Raw genomic sequence first — 23,728 nt, 5'->3', positions numbered from 1 at the left:
ACAGCCCTAGCTACTCAGCAGGCTACAGCAGAAGGATGGTTATGTGATTGTGTGACTCTACAAGTTTGAGAATTGTCCAGGCAAATGAGGAGGGCCTGATACAATAAATACACACACACACACACACACACACACACACACACACACACACACACACACACACACACACACATACACACACCTCAGCTCATTCTTTACAGGCAATTAGTCCAAATTTGCATTCACTAAAATTCCTGGATAATTCAGGATCTTCAGATCATCCTGGGCATGTGGGAGAGTGTTAGTTAGAATTTTTAGACAGTAGTCTCTTTAGTAAGGTGTTCTCCTAGTTCTTCTTTTCCCAGCCCCCCCCCCAATTTTGGCTCTTTCCTGTTGTTCTAGAAATAATTACTGTTGAACTCCTCATAGACAAGTTTACTGATTCCTCTCTTATACCATAGTTCTCATCTCTGTCATCTCTCTCTCACATTTTCCTGTACCTCAGTTTAATTTGTTCACTCACCTAAAAATCCTTGAGCAAAGGTAGGGAGGAGCTTATTTGTATGTAATTTAAGTGAATATTCTTCAGTTATAAAGTTACTTGCATCTTCTATAACAATTAATGCTACCATTCAGGTTTGAAAATATTTCTATGTGGGTTTGTGATTACTAAGGTTCGTTATCAACTCAATTGCATTTAGAATCACCCAGGAAACATGCCACTAGGAATTTTTGAGGGTCTTTTTATGATTAACTCATTTCGGAGGCTCTAGACTAAACATGGTTGACAACACTCTGTGGTCTGGGGTCACAGACCAGATATAAAGTGGGAAATGGGAAAATCAAATAATACTTCGCACCCATGTGTCTGTTGCTTGGTATGTCCGGTTGTGTGCAAGCTATTTGCCACCATGGATACAAGCCATTCTGGCCACCAAATCATCTCCACTATTATGGACAGCACCATCAAATCAGAGCCAAGATAAACATATTTTTCTCTTCAATTGCTTCTGTCAGACACTTGGGAAGCAATGAGAAAAGTTCCTTCCAGACTGTATGACTATCTTTTGTTATAATCCTTTACACACTGGGAACCCTAGGACATGTTTGTCGAAAACAATTCTCCAGCCTCCATGTGCTCTACTCCTGGGTATTAAAGGCATGTGGCTCTGAGTGTAGTGCTTGCCATAACTGGCTATGATGGGTACTTTGTTCATTTCCAGACTGGATGTAACTAAAGAGAAATGGAAAGTAAATGAAAAGTATACTTTAGATTAAACGAGACCAGAGTAGGATTCTAGTGGAACAAAATGAACAATTATTAAAAAGGGTATGTTTAGACAATATATGCATCAAAACAACAGAGAGCAAGTCTGTTTCAGTTTACTGACAAACATGGCCTTATGTCTTCAGCAGTATTTTCTTAATATGTTACAGTTTTTATTATGTTGCTGTTTATGACATAAATCTATGATTACTTTGCATGTGTATAGTTCTTGCTTATGGGTTTTAAATATGTACTTTATTTTTTTAAGTTTGAAGAATCTATTTTTCTGTTTGTGTGTGTGTGTTTACAAACTTCTTTTTTATTTTTCTATTTTTTAATTTAAATTGGAAACAAGCTTGTTTTACCTGTCAATCCCAGTTCTCTCTCCCTCCCTTCTTCCCCTGCCCCAAATAACCCCCTATCCCATCCTCTTTCTGCTCCCCAGGGAGGTTGAGGACATCCATGGGGGACCTACCAAGTCTGTCATATCATTTGGAGCAGGGCATAGGCCCTCCACCATGTGTCTAATCTGAGAAAGTATCCCTCTATGTGGAATCCCAAAGTCCATTCATATGCTAGGGATAAGTACTTTAATTCTTAAAAATACCTTTGAGCTTCCTTTCAGGCTTTGTCAAATGCTGGATATTCTACATTGCCAGGTTAAAAAAAAGTATAAGAAAAATTATTATTTCATATAACTTCAGTGACAGACCCAATTTGAGATAAATTTTGGAAAGGATACTAGCAGATTTACTTCCTTTTAAACACGAGTATAATATATTGGCAAGTAAGACTGATTATTATTTTCAAATTAAAAAGTATGTATGTCACATTTCAACATCTATGAAATTATTTTCAATATTTGCTTTGATAAATTATTTTAAAATATTTTATTATTGTTGTTATTTTGTATATATGAGTGTTTTTCTTGAATGTTTGTATGCACAGAATATGCATACAATGCTCAAGGAATACAAAAGAGGTGTTGGGTGCTTGAACTTGACTTTTGGAAGGTTATATGCTGCCACTCAGGTGTTCACAACTGAACACAGGTTCTCTGCAAGATTCCAAGTACTCTTTTTTGTTTTTTGGGTTTTTTTTTTGGATTTTTAATTTAAATTAGAAACAAGCTTGCTTCACATGTCAATCCCAGCTCCCTCTCCCTCCCCTCCTCTCCAGTTCCTCACCAATCCCCTAACCCCCCACCCAATCCCTACTCTGTTCCCAAGGGAGGATTAGGCCCTCCATAGGGGATCTCAAAAGTCTCTCATTTCATCCAGGGCAGGGCAAAGGCCCTCTCCCATGTGTCCAGATTGAGAGAGCATCCCTTGATGTGGGATGAGACTCCCAAAGTCCATTTGTGTGCCAGGGATAAATACTGATCTACTACCCAAAGCCCCATAGATTGTTGAGGCCTCCTTGATGACACCCAAATTTAGGGGGTCTGGATCAATAATACCAATAATACGCTGGTCTCTCAGCCATAAGTCTGGGATCCAAGAGCTCCCCCTTTTTCAGGTCAGCTGTCTCTATGGGTTAAACCAACCCAGTCTTGACCTCTTTGCTCATCACTCCTCCCTTTCTGCCACTGGGTTCCAGGAGTTTGGTTCAGTGTTTAGCTGTGGGTGTCTGCCTTTGTTTCCATAATTCACTGGATGAACGCTTTAGGATGTCATATAAGGTAGTTTTCAACCTCATTATCATGGAAGGGCATTTAAGGTAGCCTCTCCACTATTGCTTAGTTTTCCAGTTAGTGTCATCCTTGTGCACCGAATATTCTTAAACACTGAAACGTCTTTTTATTGGACTTTGTTCCAATAGTAATTTCTAAGTTGTACAGTATTTAGATAATATACTCTTAGTATAGTAATCTTAATTTTATATATTGCAAGACATTAAGCTAACAATCAGTGTTAAAATAAGGAGAGTATTGAGAAATAAATTCTAGGTCCTTGCTGCTTGAGACAAGCTTCCATGATTAAGAGTGCTTGTGGTTCTTTCATGGTTCCAGAGTCTGGTTGCCAAAACCCACATTAGGTAACTAAAAGACAAATCCTGGAAATTTGATGTCCTTTGACATTCAAGGCCAGTCTCATATAAACACACACACACACACAGAGAGAGAGAGAGAGAGAGAGAGAATACACATGCACTTAATAAAAGAATATAAATCTAAAAAATAATATATTCTACAGTTTTAAATTAAGAGATTTTTATCAAAGGTTATTGAATTTTATAATTAGTAAAAATTGAGTCTACTTGTATCTCACGAGCTATATACATATCTGTTATTATTTCATTCTTATGTATGAGGAATTGAGAGTATCTTTCATTGTAGATCTAAGTGAAAGTATTACATTTGCAAGCCAGGCCACAGTATGAGAAATTTAAGACCTTTTGTATATTGTAGCTGTTTGGTGTATAGAAACATTAGTGAGATATTTTATAGTGTACTCAATAATCCACTGATACCTGTATTTGATATCGGTTGCCTAGGACAACATCTGCACATCATTTAGCATTTGCGCTTATGCTTACATGGAGCTTGTACCACTATGTTCTAGTCTCTGCTGGCTAATGAAAAAGAAATGTGGAAACCAACTCAGCCACAAAACTTTTGACATAAAATCTCTCCTGCCTGTAAAATATTCTAGGGCAACAGTGGCACAGAACTTGGAGAAGTAGCCAGCCAATGTCTTATTTGTCTTAAGGCACACAAGAAGGAACACACCACTGCTTTGGTAACCAAGAACAAGAGACTAGATATCACAGAGACCTAGAGTAAAAATAAACATGACTGGATTTTTTTAAAAGAGCAATAAAATGATTCCTAATGACATTCTGCTATACTCATAGATTGGTACCTTATCCAGTTGATATCAGAGTTGCTTCCTCTTGCAACAGATGGGAACAGATGCAGTGACACACACTATGTAGAGAGTCTAAACTGGATGTCTCCATCAAATTCCTCTCCTCAGAGCTCAGGAAATCCTACAGAAGAAGCAGAAATATTATAAAGAGTCAGATGAGATGGAGGATATAAGTAGAACAAGGCTCTCTGAATCAGCTAATCAAGAGCACATGAACTCACAGAGACTGAAGCAGGAAGCATAGGGCTAGCACAAGCCTACACTGGGTCCTCTGTGTATCTATTACAGCTAGTAGCTTGGTATTTTTATTGGACTACTGACTATGATAGCAAGTGGGTTCCTGGCTCTTTTGTCTGGTTTGGGACTCTTCCTCCTGTTGGCTTGCTGTCTCTAACTTTCAAACGAAAGTTTTGCTTTATCTTATTATGTGTTAATTTGTCATGTTTGATTGCTATCTCTTAGAATCCTGTTCTTTTCTAACAAGAGACAGGAATTGAGTAGATCATGAGGGGAGCAGAGGTGGAGAGGAATCAGGAGGACCAGAGCAAGGGAAATAAAAGAATCTATTTTCCCAAAGCTCATTCATGTACTGGGGATACTATTGATTCCACTGACAGATGCCCTATAGACTGCCCAACCCATTCCCTATGGATGGATGCTCCCTCAGCAAGGGGACTGCCTTTGCCCTTAACCAAAAGAACTGACAAACTTTGATGATCCCCCATGGGATGCCTCACTCTCCCTGAGGAGGGAAGTGGGTTGGGGAGAAGGTTGGGGGAATGGGAGGACTGAAGGGAGAAGGAGTTGGGATTGGTAAGTAAAATAAGACTGTTTTTCATTTAAATAAAAGTTAACTAAACTAAATAAATAAATAAAAAGAAAGTAAAAAGAACCTATTTACAATATAAAAAGAAGTCAATCAAATTTCTAATGCACTTAATTTTCTTAAGTTATAACAGTTTGCTTGACACATTTTCAATGTGTAATGGAACCCTCTAGGGATTGGGTCCATATAAACATATCACTTTCCCACATTTCTCCTTCATTAACCTGAAGAATACCTTCCCTCACCAAGGAGACTAGAAAATGGGTGTGAAGGCTCATAAAAACAATGATACAAACATTGTTCATATAAAAACAATTTTCAAGTAATAAGAAATAATTAATATAGACACACTTAGTATTAATGTTATGAGAGTTTGGCTTTTTCACAGACCAATTGTATTTAAAGTGTGGTTTGTATTGTTTCTACTGTCTATGACTTAACAGTAACGGGGGGGGGATGGGGGAGGGCACGGGAGGAGGGAGGGAAAAGGAGAGGGACCTGGAACTGACTTGTGAAGCAACCTTGTTTCTTATCTAAATTTAAAAAAAAGAATAAAAAAACAGTCTTGTATTTCTGATTGACAATATCACTAAGATGTGAACAATTACAAAGATTCATTCTGTCACATTTCTCTCTATATATATATATTCTACCTAATGATATGCATGCCTGAAGGCACAGGTACATACACACACAAACACACACACACACACACACACACACACAGGAAGAGAGGTAGGGAGGGAGACAGAGACAGAGAGACAGAGAGACAGAGAAACATTCACACCTCAAAAGACTTCCTGAAGACATTTAACTAATGTCATGTCTATTACTTTATACAGCATCCAGAAGCCATGACTTAAATGAATGCTTCTTTCCATTACTCACGTTAAATTTATAGTCAGTTCCTGCATTTACTTGAGAAATTTTATAGGAGTAACAGTTAATAAATTAGCTTAGGTGGAGAGTTTCAAAGTAAAATATGGTCTAAGTGAATTTTCTTTATAAGATCTGTCATAGAAATATATTCTTGTCTAAAACTTAGGCAGCACTAGACAATCATCAGAATGGCCAACATTGAAAAGGATGACAATGCCAACTATTGGTGTTGGTGTGGTAGAAACTTAAAATGACCATTCACCCTGAGAAACAAATACTTCTTACAAAGTTAAATTGATTCCTACTCAATAGTTCATCAATTTTGTTCTTAAGGATATTTTTCTCCTTGTCTTTGTAAACACTGATAGCAAACCTCACACAACAGGTTTATATAGAGAGTCTGGAAATGAAATGACCCAGATGTCTGAAAACTGGTGAATAGATTGTGCTGTTTATAAAATGAATACTACTCTGCAATAAAAGAGAATGATCTGATACATGCAGGAGTGTGAGGAATCTTAAGGACCTCATGCTAAATAGAAGAAGCTAGGTACCCTCTTTGAATGCATTTGCATAAGATTTTAGGAAAAATAAAGCATTAATGAAAGAACTCGAATCAGTAACTTTGAATGCTATAAAATAGAGAAGAATTTGAAGGAAACATAGTGTGCCAGAATGAGATAATCTATATATGTATCTTCACAGCAACAAATAACTTCAAATGTATCAAAATATACTCTTTAAATATTGAAATTTTTATGTAAATTAATCTTTAATGAAAGTAAAGGGAAATGGAGGGATAAGTTATATATTGTTTTATGACATTAAATTAAGGGATTGATGTAAAATCATTCATGGTAGTATTTCATACATGTGCTCATTATTTTTGTTATATATGTATATTGTTTATAAAATATACTTATGTCGGTCACACCGTCCTGAGGGAACAGAAGAAGACCATTTTGTCATCTCTTGCAGTTTATGTAGAAGACTCAGAGCCTGAATCTGATGGCGAGCTGGAGTCGACGCTGTGGGTGGTACAGCTGAAGAGAAAAGTGGCTTGGTATCTGATGCCTATGGAGAAGATGACTTCTCCTGCCTAGGGGGTGATGAAAATGGTTACAAAGAAAAGGAGGGTGAGAACAGCAAGCAATCAGAAGATGTCGATTCAGAGACTGGAAAACCTGAGGCTGATGACCCAAAGGATAATACAGGGGTAGAGAAGCATGATCCCAGGAATTAATGACCTCCTTTTCTAAAAGGGTCAAAGCATGTAACCTAATGAAATCAAGATCCCACCAGAACCACTCCGCAGATGTTCAAATTACAATACAAGATCCAGAAGCTTTATGAGTGGGAGATAAAGGAGAGAATGGATATGAACTACATCATCCAAAGGAAGAAGGAGTTCTAGAATCCCAGCATCTCTGAGAAACTGATCCAATTCTATGCCATTGATGAGCTGGGCACCAACTATCCAAAGGATATGCTTGACCCCATGAATGGTCTGAAGAATCCTACTATGAGGTACTAGCCAAGGCCCAGAAGATTGAAATGGACAAGTTGGAAAAGGCCAAAAAGGAGTGAACCAAAATTGAGTTTGTCACGGATGGGGAAAAATCCTTCTGTGTATATGTGTGTCTGATTGGTTGATAAATAAAGCACTTTTGGACAATAGGGAAGCAAAATAGGTAGGACTAGGAGTTGAGGAGGATTTTGGTAAATGTAGTCAAGAGTAGAGTGTCTCCATGTGATCCCTGGAGGAGAGGACTGCAAGTCTGGTGTTATCTTAAGATAAGACCTTGAACTCAGCTGATTAACACCTTCAGCAAAGTGGCAGGCTACAAGATCAACTCAAGAAAAACAGTAGCCCTACTATATACAGATGATAAAAGGGCTGAAAAAGAAATCAGAGAAACATCACCCTTTACAATTGCCACAAACAACATAAAATACCTTGGGGTAACGCTAACCAAACAAGTGAAAGACCTGTATCGCAAGAACTTTGAATTTTAAAGAAATTAAAGAAGCCCTCAGAAAATGGAAAGATCTCCCATGCTCTTGATAGGTAGGATCAATGTAGTAAAAATGGCAATCCTGCTAAAAGCAATCTACAGATTCAATGCAATCCCCATTAAAATCCCAGCACAATTCTTCACAGACCTTGAAAGAACAATAATAAATTTTGTATGGAAAAACAAAAGACCCAGGATAGCCAAAACAACCCTGTTCAACAAGGCAACGTCCGGAGGCATCACCATCCCTGACCTCAAGCTGTATTATAGAGCTATAGTCCTGAAAACAGCTTGGTATTGGCACAAAAACAGACAGGTAGACCAATGGAATCGAATTGAAAACCCTGATATTAACCCACACACGTATGAACATCTGATCTTTGACAAAGAAGCTAAAAATATACAATGGAATAAAGAAAGCATCTTCAACAAATGGTGATGGCATAACTGGAGGCTGGCATGTAGAAGAATGCGGATCGATCCATGTTTATCACCATGCACAAAACTTAAGTCCAAATGGATCAAAGACCTCAACATAAATCCAGCCACACTGAACCTCTTAGAAGAGAAAGTGGGTGGTACCCTTGAATGAATTGGTACAGGAGACAGCTTCCTGAACATAACACGAGTTGCACAGACAGTGAGATCAACAATTAATAAATGGGACCTCCTGAAACTGAGAAGCTTCTGTAAGGCAAAGGACACAGTCAGCAAGACAAAAAGGCAGCCCACAGAATGGGAAAAAATATTCACTAATCCCACATCTGACAGAGAGTTGATCTCCAAAATTTACAAAGAACTCAAGAAGCAAGTCTCCAAAACATCAAAGGACACAATTAAAAAGTGGGCTGCAGAACTAAATAGAGAATTTTCAATAGAGGAGTCTAAAATGGCTGAGAGGCACTTGAGAAAGTGCTCAACATCCTTAGCCATCTGGGAAATGCAAATGAAAAAAAATTCTGAGATACCATCTCACTCCTGTCAGAATGGCTAAAATCAAAAACACCAATGACAATTTATGCTGGAGAGGATGTGGTGAAAGGGGGACACTCCTCCATTGCTGGTGGGAGTGCCAACTGGTTCAGCCACTTTGGAAATCAGTATGGAGATTCCTCAGAAAAATGGGAATAAACCTACCACAAGACCCAGCAACTCCACTCTTAGGCATATACCCAAAAGATGCCCATTCATACATCAAAGATGTCTGTTCCACTATGTTCATAGCAGCATTATTTTTAATAGCCAGAACTTGGAAGCAACCTAGATGTCCCTCAGCCGAAGAGTGGATAGAGAAAATGGGGTACATTTACACAATGGAATACTATTCAGCAGAAAAAACAATGGAATCCTGAGATTCGCAGGCAAATGAATGACACTAGAAGAAACCATCCTGAGTGAGGTAACCCAGTCACCAAAAGAGAAACATGGCATGTACTCTCTCATATATGGATTTTAGACATAGATCTGGGGAGTGCCAGCCTACAATCCCATGGCCAGAGAGTCTGGGAAACAGAAACTTCATTCAGTGGCTTATCGAAGAAGAGGCAGACTCCCTCGGTTAAGTGTTGAGCTGAACTCAAGAAAACCAGTAACAGAGAGGGAAGACTGATGACCAAAGGGATTAGACTGGGCTGGTTTAACCCCCAAAAACAGCTGACCTGACAAAGGTTAACTCTCGAATCCCAGGCATCAGCCTGGGAATCCAGCATGGGACTGATCAAGACCCCCTGAATGTGAGTGTCAGTGAGGAGGCCTAGGTAATCTATTGAGCCTTGGGCAGCAGATCAGTACCCATCCCGAGTATACACACGGACTTTGGACTCCCATCCAACAGTGTGAGGTGCACTCTCACCCTGAACTCTTGGGGAAGGTTCTAGGCCCTGCCCTATATGAAATGACAGACTATGGACACCCCCATGGAGGGCCTCACCCTGCCTGGGGAAATGAGGGGATAATGGGAGTGTTGGGAGGAGGGCAAGGGAGGAGGGGAGGGAAAGGGAGAGGGACCTGGAACTGACTTGTGAAGCAACCTTGTTTCTTATCTAAATTTAAACTGGAAAATAAATTAAAAAAAAGATAAGACCTTGAAAAAAATATGTAGGGAAAAGGGTCCAGCCAAAGAAACACACCCTGAGCAGAGCCAAAGAAACACATTTTGGCCCTGCAACCAGAACTAAAGAAATGTACCCTGACCCTGAAACTACTGCCAAATAAACCCACTTTGTTCCTGGAATCAGAGTCAGTGAAAGAAATGCACACTGGCCCTAAAATTGGAGCCAAAAGGCTAAAAAGGACCAGAGAAAGAAACACACTTTGGCCCTGAAACCAGAGCCAATTCTCACTCTAACCCTGTGCAGAAAACTAATCAATCCCTTAACAGGAGTTCTAGCACATGTGAGCTCAGCGTTGAAATCTGACCAATCCCTACCCTGGAAGCCCTATATAACCCTGTGTCTGTTCAGCTTGTGGATGTCCCTGCTACCTGGCTGTCCTCTGCCAATTTGGCAGAGGGCAGCCACTCTCCTAGATTCTTTCCTTCCAATAAACCCCTTGGATGAGCTTTGGATGAATACCTTCTTTTTTTCTTTTTTCTTTCTTTCTTTTCTTTTTCGAGACAGGTTCTCTCTGTATTGTTTGGGAGCCTTCCTGGCACTCACTCTGTAGACCAGGCTGGCCTCAAACTCACAGAGATCTACCTGCCTCTGCCTCCCGTGTGCTGGGATTAAAGGTGTGTGCCACTGTCGCTCGTCGAAGACCTTCTTTTGCAGTGGAGCAGAGATGACCCTGGGAAAAGCAGAGCCGGCAGGCTGGAAAACTTTTGTCTGGAAAATGTTCCCCTGGCAGAGGGGAGTTGTTACACTCGGCTCTCCATTCTCCCAGGGGCAGAGCTGCCAGAGTAAAATTACTACACTGGGCAAAAATCCCCACCTGGAAGACAGACCCTCTCCTGCTGGAGCAGAGCTTTCCTTTCCTTCTGAGCTGTGTAACACTCAATATTCTTTCCTTCTGAGCTGTGTAACACTCAATATTATGTGACTCCCAAGTGCCAGAATACCTGTCCCACCTGATCTAATTCATCTAAAATGCCATATGACACACACACACACACACACACACACAGACACACAGACACACAGACACAGACACACACACACACACACGCACACACACACACATATATATATATGTATATATATATATATATATATATATCTTAGAGTTATGGGTTAGTAATTAAGCCAGAGCTAGCCAGTAAGAAACCATAACAAGCAGCCATCAGCTTCAAGATTAATATAGTGTCTCCTGTGTTATTTGGCGGCTGAGACAGCAGCAAAACCTAGGCAGCTGGCAGGAAAGAGTACAAGTTATAGTCATGGACAGCAAGAAAGGCTCCACGACCAGTGCCACAGCTACCACCACCACTACTCCCAGTACAGCGGTTGCAGACACCCAAAAGAGAAAGAGCAAGTGGGACTAAGCCATTCCTATGACAACAATAGCACAGCCCACCATCCTCACCACCACAGCCACGCTGCCAGCAGTGGTCACTGTCACCACCAGTGCCAGCGGCTCTAAAACCACCGCCATTTCTGCTGTGGGCACCATTGTGAGGAAAGCCACGCAGTGACCAGAGGACACCCCCAGGACTTGTCAGGACTGTGCTGCCCAGTGACTGCTCCCCATGTGCCTTCCAAAAGGAGCCCCTATGTGATATTCCAGCCAGAAGGAATTGCAGCAGAGACAATGGGATACGATGGACACCAATTACAAGAATTGTGTTCTTAGGTCCCGGCATGTAACATGCACTGGCCACTCCCATGCTGTGTTCAGGCAAACATGAAGCTCAATTGCCCCTCTGTGTCAGTCAAGATTTTTGCTCAGGATGGACAGTGGTGTGACAGAAACTGCGGGAGTGCTCAGAGGGGTAGCATAGGGAGCCACTCAGGTCATTCCCAATGTATGTCTCATGGTGTGGGGAGGTGGGAGCTCACGGAGGGAGTCAGACACATACCCCTTCCTGATGGCTGTTTTCCTGACCCCTAAAACCGATCTCAGCAATTCACAGGCAATAGCAGAGGCCTCTGCTCTCTTGGGTGCACTTAAACACTCCCCACACTGCTTCTGATACACACCCTGGCCTTTGAAATCAGGCCAGTATGGAATTCCCAATCTTCTCAGGGCAGAAGCAAGGTCTGGGAACCTGGCCAAGGCCACCCCAGTCCCTTGGTGCCCAGTGAGTGTGACCAGCAGGATCCAAGCAGTGGGGGAGAAGAGTCACCTCCTGCTCTCGGGAGGTTTCTGCACCCCACCCTTCCTCTATCATCATCTCTGCTCAGCAGCAGCCCGGCCACTCTTAGGGCCCAAGCAGGTTCACCAGTCAAAGATGTCACAAGCCTAAGCTTGCCTCTTGTGCCCTCTGGCAGCTCTCCTTCCCATTCATCAGAAAGACCGAGTGTCAAAGGAGGAAGCCAGGCTGGGAAGCGTCTCCTTGCTTCTATGGGACCAACATAGGCCAAGGAAGGTTCTTCTGAGTTTGTGGCTGGTGTTTTGTTTTGTGATCCAAAAACCTGTGGGATATCCAAAATAAAAGCCGAATCACACTCACAAAATAAAGATACTTAAGTCATTCCCTCTCTTCCTCCCTTCCCTTTTCTTTTTTCTTGTCCTCCCATGAACCCTCTCTTGCTCCTTCTCAAATTCATTACCTCATTTTTTTTTTGGTTGTGGTGACGCACACACACATCCCACCCCCACCCCCGCCTACCCTCCTCCACTTCTAACTGCATAAATACAACCTGCTCAGTCCATATAATGTTGCCTGTATGTATACAATTTTAGAGCTGACCACAATCAATTGGAGAGGTTATTCTCTGGGTAAGACCACTTCTCCCACTCTCAACATTCCCTAGTTCTCCATAGTTGTTAAGAATTGAATGGTCATTGTTTTAAATGACTTCATTTTACTTAATTTTATCTCATGAATTTTCTTTTGTGTAAGTTATTATCATTAATCTGGAATCATCCTAAACAGATGGTAGCTATACAACTTGGAGCCTTTCCCAGTTAAGACATGAAACACCTGATAAATCACATTGCTTTATGACCATGTACTGGAGGTTGTGAGGTGTTGACTTGTATTTGTTTTCATTGGCCATTCACTCAGGTGATGTTAGTATTTTAATATATTAAGGTACATTTAAAAAGTCTATAATTTGGGGGGCAATACTACTAGAGTTATCATTGATATTTTTATAAGCCCTCATTTGTGAAAAGAGTCTCAGCATATATAAATCATCATGGGACATGAGCTCAAGCTAAAGACACTCTTCCAAATTTCTATCATGGAGCCCTCTACATAATGGAAAAATAGAATAATCTTAGGTCTGGGCTGACACAGCTTCATGCTTTTTTTTTCTGTGGATGCTGGAAATTTTGACTTTGACCACTGTTGAAGAAAGTATTGAACTATGCCCAGTGACAGTAGATAATGTATTCTTTAAATTTCAAGTTTACATTGGGCACCTATTGCCTGCTTTTCTCATTTTTTTCAGAAAAGTGGCATGGATAGATGATTTCTGGTTGAACAGATATGATCCTGGCTTTAGTCACATGAAAAATAGGTTGATAAAACTCCCCTGGTATAACTCTGCTGTGGAGTCTTTGGAACTATGAATAGATGTTGCATCTATGTTGGTGATCCATCATTTAAGCTACAGTAAGTGGCCTGAAATAAAAACAGGACCCTTAAGGGGGTGGGGGACACAGACAAGTTTTCAGTCTGCTTTGCCATTGCCTGCCTTCTCTTGTCTTGTTCTTTTCCATATCGCCCTGTGAATGCTATGTGAAAGCCTGCAAACTAAGAGTCATGCTTCAGTTACAGTTATTCTGCTTTCATGGGGGAGGGGAAGGGCTTGCCTTAATAAGAATTTTTCATTATTTGCTTTCAATTGGATAATTTTGTTGTTTATTTTCATTTTAAATTAAGTAATAATATATTAATATTATGTAATTTCAGCAATATAAACAGCTCAAAATGTTATGCTAAACATTTTGAATAAGCTATGTATTAAATGATGATCTTAATACCCAAATCTAAGAACCTGACATGTTACAGTTGTTTCTTTGCCAGATATGTGCTTGTCAGACTATACTGATATTTGTCTCTTCAGGCTGCTTCCTCTTTCCACTATCCAGAGAAGGCTAGAGAATATATCCAGCAGAGATTTATAGGTTCCTTTCAAGTTTTTCATTATATTTAAATATATAATTTCAGTGTCAAGGTTTCTTTGTGAAGTTTTAAATAACCTATACTGAAACCATATAGTTGAAGATTATTTACATTATTTCCAAGACTATCCAGTAGTCTCTTGATGTTATACTCTTACAATTTGACAGTCAGAACAAATTATGGATTTAACTCCCATTCTGCAAACAGTTCAAAATCACATATATGTGGTGTACCTGTGATAAATTAAAATGAATTTCCATACATAGTTTTGTTAAAGGAACTAGTAAGAAATATTAACTATGACTAAAGGCCACATCAAAAAGAAGCATTTTGAAAATATTTCATTTATAAAGTATATATCAACAAATAAAAGTTCTTGTTTGAAAATAGTAATAATTGCATTGTGATACTGTCTTATTGAATCTTGTGATGAATCTTTTGTTATTGCTGCAGTTCCTAATTATCTCTTTCAACTTTTTCCTTTTAAATATAAGCTTGAAATTTTTAGGATTTCTCATTGACTTTCAAGTAGCACCCTAAGCCTAAGCTTATATATCACATTGTGTGTGGATCATTTTTAAACATAGGTGGATTTTTATGGAGATTTACATAACACCATTACCCAAAAACTGAAGGTAAAAAGCTTCCTTGAGAATGATTTTCTTTAAATCCATAGGCGCCCAGAGAACACTTTAGTAAATATAAAATTCAGTCAAACATGCTTCTAAACTTTACTGTCCTTTCTTCTTTCAACTATGAGCTGCATATTTGTCCAAATATAAAAAGGTGAAAAATTGAGTACATCACTAGAGGTCACTCTGGTGTCTGATTTGTCTTCTAACCTATGATTCCTCTTCACCCTATTCTACCCCCACCCACTCAACTTCCTGTTCCCCCATGACCTACTCTCTCTTTCTCTTCTCCCCCTCTCTTCTTCCCAGCTCCCACTTCCCCCCACCCCTCACCGTGTTCCCCATCCATTCAGAGGATTTTGTCTCAATCCTCTTCTCTTGGGTACTATGCATATATGCATATCTTTTAGGTTCTTTCCTGTTTCCCAGACTCTCTAGAAACCATATATGAGTGAGTACATACCATGTTTGTCTTTTTGTGACTGGGTTACCTCACTCAGGATGGCTTCCTCCAGTGCCATCCATTTACCTGCGAATTTCAAGATTCCATTGTTTTTTTCTGCTGAGTAATACTCCATTGTGTAAATGTACCACATTTTCTCCACCCACTCTTCAGTTGAGGGGCATCTAGGTTGCTTCCAGGTTCTGGCTATTACAAATAATGCTGCTATGAACATAGTGGAGCAGATGCCCTTGTTGTATGAATTTGCCTCATTTGGATATATGCCCAAGAGTGCAATTGCTGGGTCTTGCGGTAGATTAATTCCCATTTTCCTGAGGAATCTCCACACTGATTTCCAAAAAGAGGCTGTACGAGTTGGCACTCCCACCAGCAGTGGAGTAGAGTTCCCCTCTCTCCATATCATCTCCAGTATAAATTGTCTTCAGTGTTTTTGATTTTAGCCATTCTGATAGGAGTAAGATGGTATCTCAGAGTTGTTTTGATTTGCATTTCCCTGGTGGCTAAGGATGTTGAGCACTTTCTTAAGTGTCTCTTGGCCATTTTAGCCTCCTCTGTTGAGAATTCTCTATTTAGATCTGTACCCCACCTCTTAATTGGATCCTTTGGTGTTTTGGAGACTTGTTTCTTGAGTTCTTTGTAAATTTTGGAGATTAGCCCTGTGTCAGATGTGGGGTTAGTGAATATCTTTTCCCATTCTGTGGACTGCCTGATGTCTATAACCATCTGGGAGCCTTCATCCAGTGACTGATGGAAGCAGAGTCAAACACACAATTAAGCACTGAACTGAACCCAAGGAACCCAGTGGCAGAGAGAGAGGAGTGATGAGCAAATTGGCAAAGAATGGGCTGGCAAAACCGGCAGAGACAGCTGATCGGAACAGGGGAGAGATCTTGGACCCCAGACTGACAGCGGGGAGGCTAACATGGGACTGATCTGGACCCCCCCCCCCCAAATGTGAGTGCCTGGGCAACCTATGGGGCCTTAAGCAGTGGATCAGTGTCTATCCCTGGAATACAAACAGTCATCGTGTGCCCATAGCACAAAGAGGGATGCTCTCTCAGCCTGGACTCTTAGGGGAATGCCTGGACCCTACCCAGAGTGAAATGACAGACTCTAGATATCCCCTATGTGGAAGGAATTGGCAATAGGGTGGAAGGCTGGGGGGGAAGGGGAGTGCGGGAGGAGGGGGAGGGAGAGGGAACTGGGATTGACATGTAAAACAAGCTATTTAAAATTAAAATAAAAAATGATTTAAAAAAATTGAGTACATAATACCTGCAAGCTGAGGGCAACTTGAGATTCCCTTCTTAAAGGCATTTGCTCTACCTTCTGTAAATGGAGTCAAATATATAATAACCCATTTCTTAAAACTCATCTTGTGTCTGTGTGTAGGTATAAATAACAGAGATCAGTTACCACTAGTTGAATAATTGTAAGTCAATATTTTAAACATATTATAGGTCTTTATAAATATATATGTATATGTATATATACATATTGGTTTTTTTGTACAGGGTTTCTCTGTATTGTTTTGGAGGCTGGGAGACTGTCCTGGAACTAGCTCTGTAGACCAGGCTGGCCTTGACTCATAGAGATCTGCATGCCTCGGCCTCCCGAGTGCTGGGATTAAAGGCGTGTGCCACCAACACCCAGCCTAGAATATATATTTTAAGACAGAATGTCAATAAAACATTAAGTAACATTTATGTGTCTTTAATATTATAAGCAATTATGTTGAATGATTTTCATTTCATATTTTCTTTTAATTTCATGATTAAATTAAGGAAAATGGTCAGGCTTATATTATTATGTCAAAACTAGGTAAATTGCATTAGGGAAAACTTCATTGATATTAATTTTGTATTTAAAATGTTAGTTTTCATGAATAGTGGGATTTTAAAGTATTTCTAAATTCATATGTTTAAGTAAATTATTAGTCAATATAAATCAAAGTCATGTTCTTTATACTACCTTTGTTCATTAAATTTACATTGAGTCAAAAATCAGTACATGTGATACAGACTAAAGAAATATGAGCACAATCTGGGTTTTGTAAATGAATCAGTTTGAGTGAAGTCCCACCAGTAACGTGAGAGGAAATGAATCACTAGCAGAGATTTTTGGACAACTGAAATTTCTGTGTCAGTTACAACACATGTTTGCTTGGTTGAAAGGTATTTGCACATCAAGGACGCTATAATATTAATGTGGTGTTTAAAGTAATTATTTACAGGGTCAAAGATGACTCAGTAGTTAAGAGCACTTGTTTTTTTATGAGGACTTGGGTTCAGTTATCATGATTCACATGGGGACTCCCAACCATCTATAACTCCAGTTCTAGTAGATCTGACACTATCTTCTGACCTCTTTCCGTACCAAGTGGGCATGTGGTGCAAATACCCACATACATATAACAATTAAAAGTATAATAAATGTTCAAGTGCCTTTTCTGAACTAAGTAAAAGAGCTATTAATTTTATTGAAGATATTAGAAATAATCATTGTATTGAGGACAGTTATAATTCAGTTTCTTTTTTTCTATTTTAAACAGGCACATGCACGTGTCTACATATATATCCTTGAGTTCACCACACTAGCTTTCTTAATAATAAGCTCCTGAAAGCAACAGTAAACAAGAGTACCACACAGCACAGAACACAATACACCATGAAAAGATAATCTCCCATTCAATTTTCTACATTCTTATTTATACACTAGCTGGTTTCTATTGATTGTCAATTTGGCAGAATTTAGAATCACTATAGAGACTAGTGTTGGAGCATGCCTGTGACGGATTATCTTGACATGGTTAACTGAAGTGGATAGACTGTTCTTATCCATTTCCATGTAGCCAGTTTGCTTTATGCCCTTCTGTAGTATAGCAACTTACCACCTAAATTTTCATAGTCACATAAATGCATTCTGGTCTGCATTTGGTTGTTAATCTGCATTTCTGCAGAGAGAAAAGGAAGGGCTTTTTATTTCAAAATATTGTAATTCAAATAATTTCTTTTTTCTTTTTAAAAACATATTCTTCCCAGGTCCCACTACCCCCCCCCAGACATCCCCTATGTGGAGGGATTTGGCAATAGGGTGGGAGGGAGGGTGGAAGGGGAGTGCGGGAGGAGGGGAGGGAGAGGGAACTGGGATTGACATGTGAAACAAGCTATTTAAAATTAAAATAAAAAATGATTAAAAAAAAAAAAGACTATAACTTTTGGGCTCTTAACATAGCAGTAGATTAAGTGAGAATAGACACCTGAAACATTGTTCATTCTTTCATGCTCCTCAAATCTCTTTCTTTTTACTTCAATTCTGCCTTTTCATCCTCAGACATTTATAACTTTCACTTACACACCTTAGAACATCTTCCTCTTCTTTCACCAGGAGATACACGTGTTTGATTACCAAGAACACTCACTGTAGATCGAGTTCCTCTCAATAAAGGAATGGTAAAAATTTATATTGAAATCTGTTCTGTGTGTTTATCTCTTTTTCTAAGTCTGGTCACAAGGTAAACTGTGTATTCTGTACTTTTACAGGACTGAAGACTGTCATTAGGATATCTCATATTTCATGACCGAGATTTCAATGCTGTAAACTGTACTCCTAAAATTGCATTACCATTATTTCTTTCTTTCATTCTTTCTTTCTTTTAGAATTGTTTGACTTTATCACAGGAGATAAAGAGGTTGAAATTGAGCAGAACACCATGGCTAGCCACATGGAAGAGGACATTCTTGAAAAAGATTTCCAGATGTTACTGTCTTTAGGTTGTGGTTCTTTTGGGGAGGTGATGCTGGCCTGCCACCTTCCCACACATACGCGAGTGGCTGTCAAGGTCCTGGAGAAAAACACCAACAGTGTGGCTGACATCAGCACTGAAGTGAACATCCTTCAATCTGTGGAACACAGGAACATCGTTCGGTTTTTTCATATGATCGACACAGTGACAACCACTTATGTGATCATGGAATATGTGGCAGGAGTAGATCTGGAGAGCTACCTCAGGGCACTGGGCTGTCTAATGGAGGATGAGGCTAGACCGATTTTCCGGCAGGTTGTGTCAGCAATTCATTTCCTCCACCAAAGACACATTGCGCATCGTGATATTAAATTAGAAAACATCTTAGTCGATGCAGCAGGAAATGCAAAGCTATGTGACTTTGGTATGGCAATTAAGATCACAGAGGGGCAGATGTTGGATGAGCTGTGTGGTTCCTTGCTCTAAAAAAAAAAAAAAAAAAAAAAACATATTCTTTATCTTAGCTCCAGTTTCACAGTATGTAATTAACGTTTCAGGAAAATCTGCAACTGTAAGTTTGTGTCTCATTATCTGAGAACCTTCAGGTGGTATATACCTCTTTTAAACTTAGGATTTTTCAGATTTTAATTTATCTAACACTCTCAGAAGAGTCTGAGTCAACATGCAGATTTAACCACATCATCTTATTCAGGAGTATGTGTAAATATTCACACTAAATGAGATGAATAAAGGTTACATAGAGTTTCATATAGTTCCAGATAAAAGTTTGCTTCCAAATGAATCACCTGAAAGTTTTGGAAATTATCAAAATATTGCCATCCTTTGCTCTTTTGGGTTTGAAGAACTGATAGACTTCAAAGCTCTATAACTGTCCTCTAGAATAAAGCATACATTTTCTTGAAACATGAACAGTAAGGTTCAATTGTCTTATAAATGTTATTTATGCAATGTTTGGCATAATCATTAGACTTCACATCTGCAACAGAAAGCTAGTCTCTATTGTCTAACGCTGGGTCATCAGAGCATTATGGTTTGCTGCTACAGTAGCTTTTGCTCACCCTGGGAATCTTGTGTTCACTATTCCTGTGTCTAAAATAGTCTTGTGCCAATTCTTGATGTTTTTTCTTCCTTTCAATACTTTGTGTCTCAATTTAAATACTATTCTTTCAAAAGGTGTCCTTGAAAGAAAACCATGACTTTTTTCCCCAGAAAAAGACTTCTGAAAAGAGTAAGGGGACTACTTCCAAATGACAGTACTTCCAGATAGAATGATGCCCAGTGGGATCACATGATAATACTCTCCAGCCAGCTGAATGATATATACAGGCCTACCAGGAATATGGAAAATAAACCTATGGAACTTACAGATACCCTGTTGATATGAGCCTCACCCAGGCTCCCTGTTGCCACTTATGAGCAGAGTATGCAAACAACTTCTTACGGGAAACCACCTCAAAGTAGTTCTAGTACTCCATGGAGCTCCATGTGAAATCTTCCCATTCAGTATTGACACCAGCTGTCATTGTACCATCTTTGCTAAAGTCACTGCCACCACCTAAGGCTTCTGTACAACTCAGTCTGCAAATGACAACTATACAGCCTCCCTAGCAGCAGCTAGCTGCCTCTGTATCTGCAACACTACAGGGTGGTAAAAATACTAATGAGATCAGTTAACTTCACATTAGCACAGGGCTTCTAAACAACCTCATAGCAGCTATGGAATAGTTATAGCACTTACCAGATACCTGTCATCTATAGAATGCAGCCAGTAGCTACACCTCCATCTTATGCTTCTCGAAGACATTCTTCTTTACATTTGAAGAGATCACAGTAGTTTCTATCAGTAGACTGCCTATGGGCAACCAAGCAGCTATGGGCAGCAGTTGCCTATCAGTAAAGCATCTAAATCCAATTGCACCATCTAGTTAAGAATCCAGGTCTATAGAGCTTCAGAGCAGTAGGTATATGCAGCAGTGTTCAGTTTCCCAGGCCTACCCAAGTAGCAGGCAGGAATCTGGAGGATGGACCAGCAAAAAGCTAGATCATGAATGTCTCTATTAACCAGAGCAGAGGAAGTGAGGATTTGGTTGCAAAGGCATAAGCAAAGGCCTGAGGGAAGAGAATGTGGAAGAATAGCTACTGCACTTCCAGTTGGCCTCTGTAAGCCTAGTGTAGTGACTCTCACAGATCTCAATGAGGACTAACCATAGTATCATTTATATGCAAGGATTAGATGACAACATGGTTCTGAATAATCTGGCAGACTTCTTAAAGCAATAGGGTGTTATTAAGAATAAAGGAACAATGGACAACCTTATGAAAAAACCCATATTTTCCTATACAAAGAAATGAGAGAGTCTCAAATTATGACACTATGTCCTGTGAGGACATTCTAACTGCACAGGTGTCTATCAAGTTTCAGAGAAACATTTTCAAGGAATCAGCTAAAATTCTTCTCATAGCTAGAGTTCCTATTGAAAAGCCCACAAGATGGCGTGCTGCGCTTCATGGCAAGTGAGGCCACCAACTTTTTTTTGAAGGGCAAGTAAACCCAGAGGGACTCAGAAGCTCTGTGTGTACTATGAAGGCACTATAGGAAAATAAAGGCATATCCCTAAGAAGGCAGAGGAAATTTTCTAATGAAGAACACATGCAGGATCTGGACCTTTGGTAGAGTATAAAAGGAAAAGGAGGTGGCTATGAAATCCTGGAAAACATAAATAAAGAGGTATTCATTGTAAGAAACATGGGGATCCCAAAGAGTTGTCTTGACTACCATTCTTTCTTCCTTCTTCTTCTTCTTCTTCTTCTTCTTCTTCTTCTTCTTCTTATTATTATTATTATTATTATTATTATTATTATTATTAAACTGAATTTTCAAAATTCATGAATTTCCTCTTTCGGTAAATTTGGATTGGTTCTAACATGCAATATAAACAATAAAATGAAGTGGAAGAGATGCAGTGTTATTTTCAGCTCTAAACCTCAAGAAAATCTGGCAACACTCATCTTCAGTGTAAATATCTTGCCAATGTTCTGTATACACTGGGAGGACAGGAATTGTGGTGGTCAGGAGCTCTAGCATTACAAACAGAGCTATCAAAACAGTTGTCTCAGCATCCCAAATGGCCAGCTGGAATGCCCCACCTAGTAGGACAGAGCATGTAAACATGACACTTTAGCTATGTGAAATGCAGTGCTGTATTTCCCTCAAATTCATATTGTGACTGTTAATCATGAAAGTGGCAATATATTAAGATTGGATAGCACAGACATTTTATAAAGCCATCCATCTTATCTCCAATAGAGATTATGGCACAGCTGACAATCAGAGGGGATTGGATGAAAAATGGTGATGACAGGAGGTACTTGTGAATTTCTAGGGAGATAGTAAAGTATTTAAAATGAAAATGTTCACGTGCAATCTGTAATTTACTCATAATGTATTTGAGTACAGGAAAATTTTATAATGTTAAACTCTTTAATGCAATATGCTCCAATAGCCACCTGAGCACAGAGCCATTTGTTTACAATTCTAAGTTTCATTTTTTGTGAGACATTTTGTTAGATACCTAACTACACTTGTGTGTATAATTTACATAAGTAACTAGTTTTAAACTTTTGGTAGTTTTACATCATGTTTAGTAGAGCACTCATTAAGATGTTTGTAATTAAATATGCCATTTGGTTGTAACTGTGTATTTTCTCCTAAGCTGGCATTTGTCATTGTTTCCAAATGTATTTGGTTGTTAACATTAGAGAAGTTGGGGCTGGGGACATGGATGAGCTAGCTGGTAAAGTGCTTGTCTATCATGGAAAATACCTTGGTCTCAGTTCTCAGCACTGTATATAAACCAGTTTTGGTATCTTATTCTTGTGATTGAGCACATGGCTATTGGAGAGAGGAATATCAGAAGTTCAAGGTCACATTTTGCTACACAGCAAGTTTGAGGCTAGTTTGGGATACATGCTCTGATTTCCGTATTTATTCCTAAGCTTGCTATGCTTTTAACACATATTCACTAATTGATGGCCATCAAAGTTGTTTGGATAACAGCAATGAACACACATGGATGATCAGGTATCTCTGTAATAGGATATGGATTCCTTTGGGCATACAACCAACACATCTATAGATGAGACACAGAGTAGATCATTTTCTACCATTTTGGGGAGTTTTCATACTAATTTTCATAGTGTTTGCACCACTTTGCATTCCCAACAGTGCTGAATAAGTGTTCCCCTTTATCCACATTCACACCAGTATTTGTTTTCATGTTCTCTTTTATCTTTGCCATTATGACTGTAGTAAGATGAAATCTCAAAATAATATCAATTTGCATTTCTTGGATGGCTAAAGGTGTTGAATATTTTAAAATGTATCTCAGCCATTTGTAGGTTTTCCTTTCTTTTTTTTCTCTTTTTCGTTTCTTCTTTGTTTGGAACTCTCTCTTTTGTGTCATGGCCCATTTTTTAACTGGGTGTTTTGATTTGTTGATATTTATTTTCAAGTTCCCCTATTTCACATATTACAGGTGTTAGAGACTTTCCCCCATTTTATTGACTGCCTCTTCACTAAGTGGTAACTTCAGTAGACATTTTGATTCCTTGATTTAAACATTTAAATTATAGTTGTTTTTAGATATTACCTAGTAACACATAAATATATACAATTTCATTTTATGCATCAGGTGAGCTGAATGTGTTTAAGAATAATAGTCATCAACCACTATTCCCTTAACTGACTTTTGTAAAATAAGAGCCAACAATATTTTATAAATAGATTAAAAAGAAAGGCATAT

General features: G+C 39.2%; 1 pseudogene; it reads left to right on the top strand.

The window, feature by feature from the left end:
* Positions 1-6,009: 6,009 nt before the first annotated feature.
* Positions 6,010-11,464, top strand: LOC101827887 (annotated as a pseudogene).
* The last annotated feature ends 12,264 nt before the right edge of the window (positions 11,465-23,728 follow it).

The sequence above is a fragment of the Mesocricetus auratus genome, unplaced genomic scaffold (assembly GCF_017639785.1).
Source record: "Mesocricetus auratus isolate SY011 unplaced genomic scaffold, BCM_Maur_2.0 Super-Scaffold_100004, whole genome shotgun sequence".
Lineage (NCBI taxonomy): Eukaryota > Metazoa > Chordata > Mammalia > Rodentia > Cricetidae > Mesocricetus > Mesocricetus auratus.
This window is presented reverse-complemented; position numbering and strand designations above follow the sequence as displayed.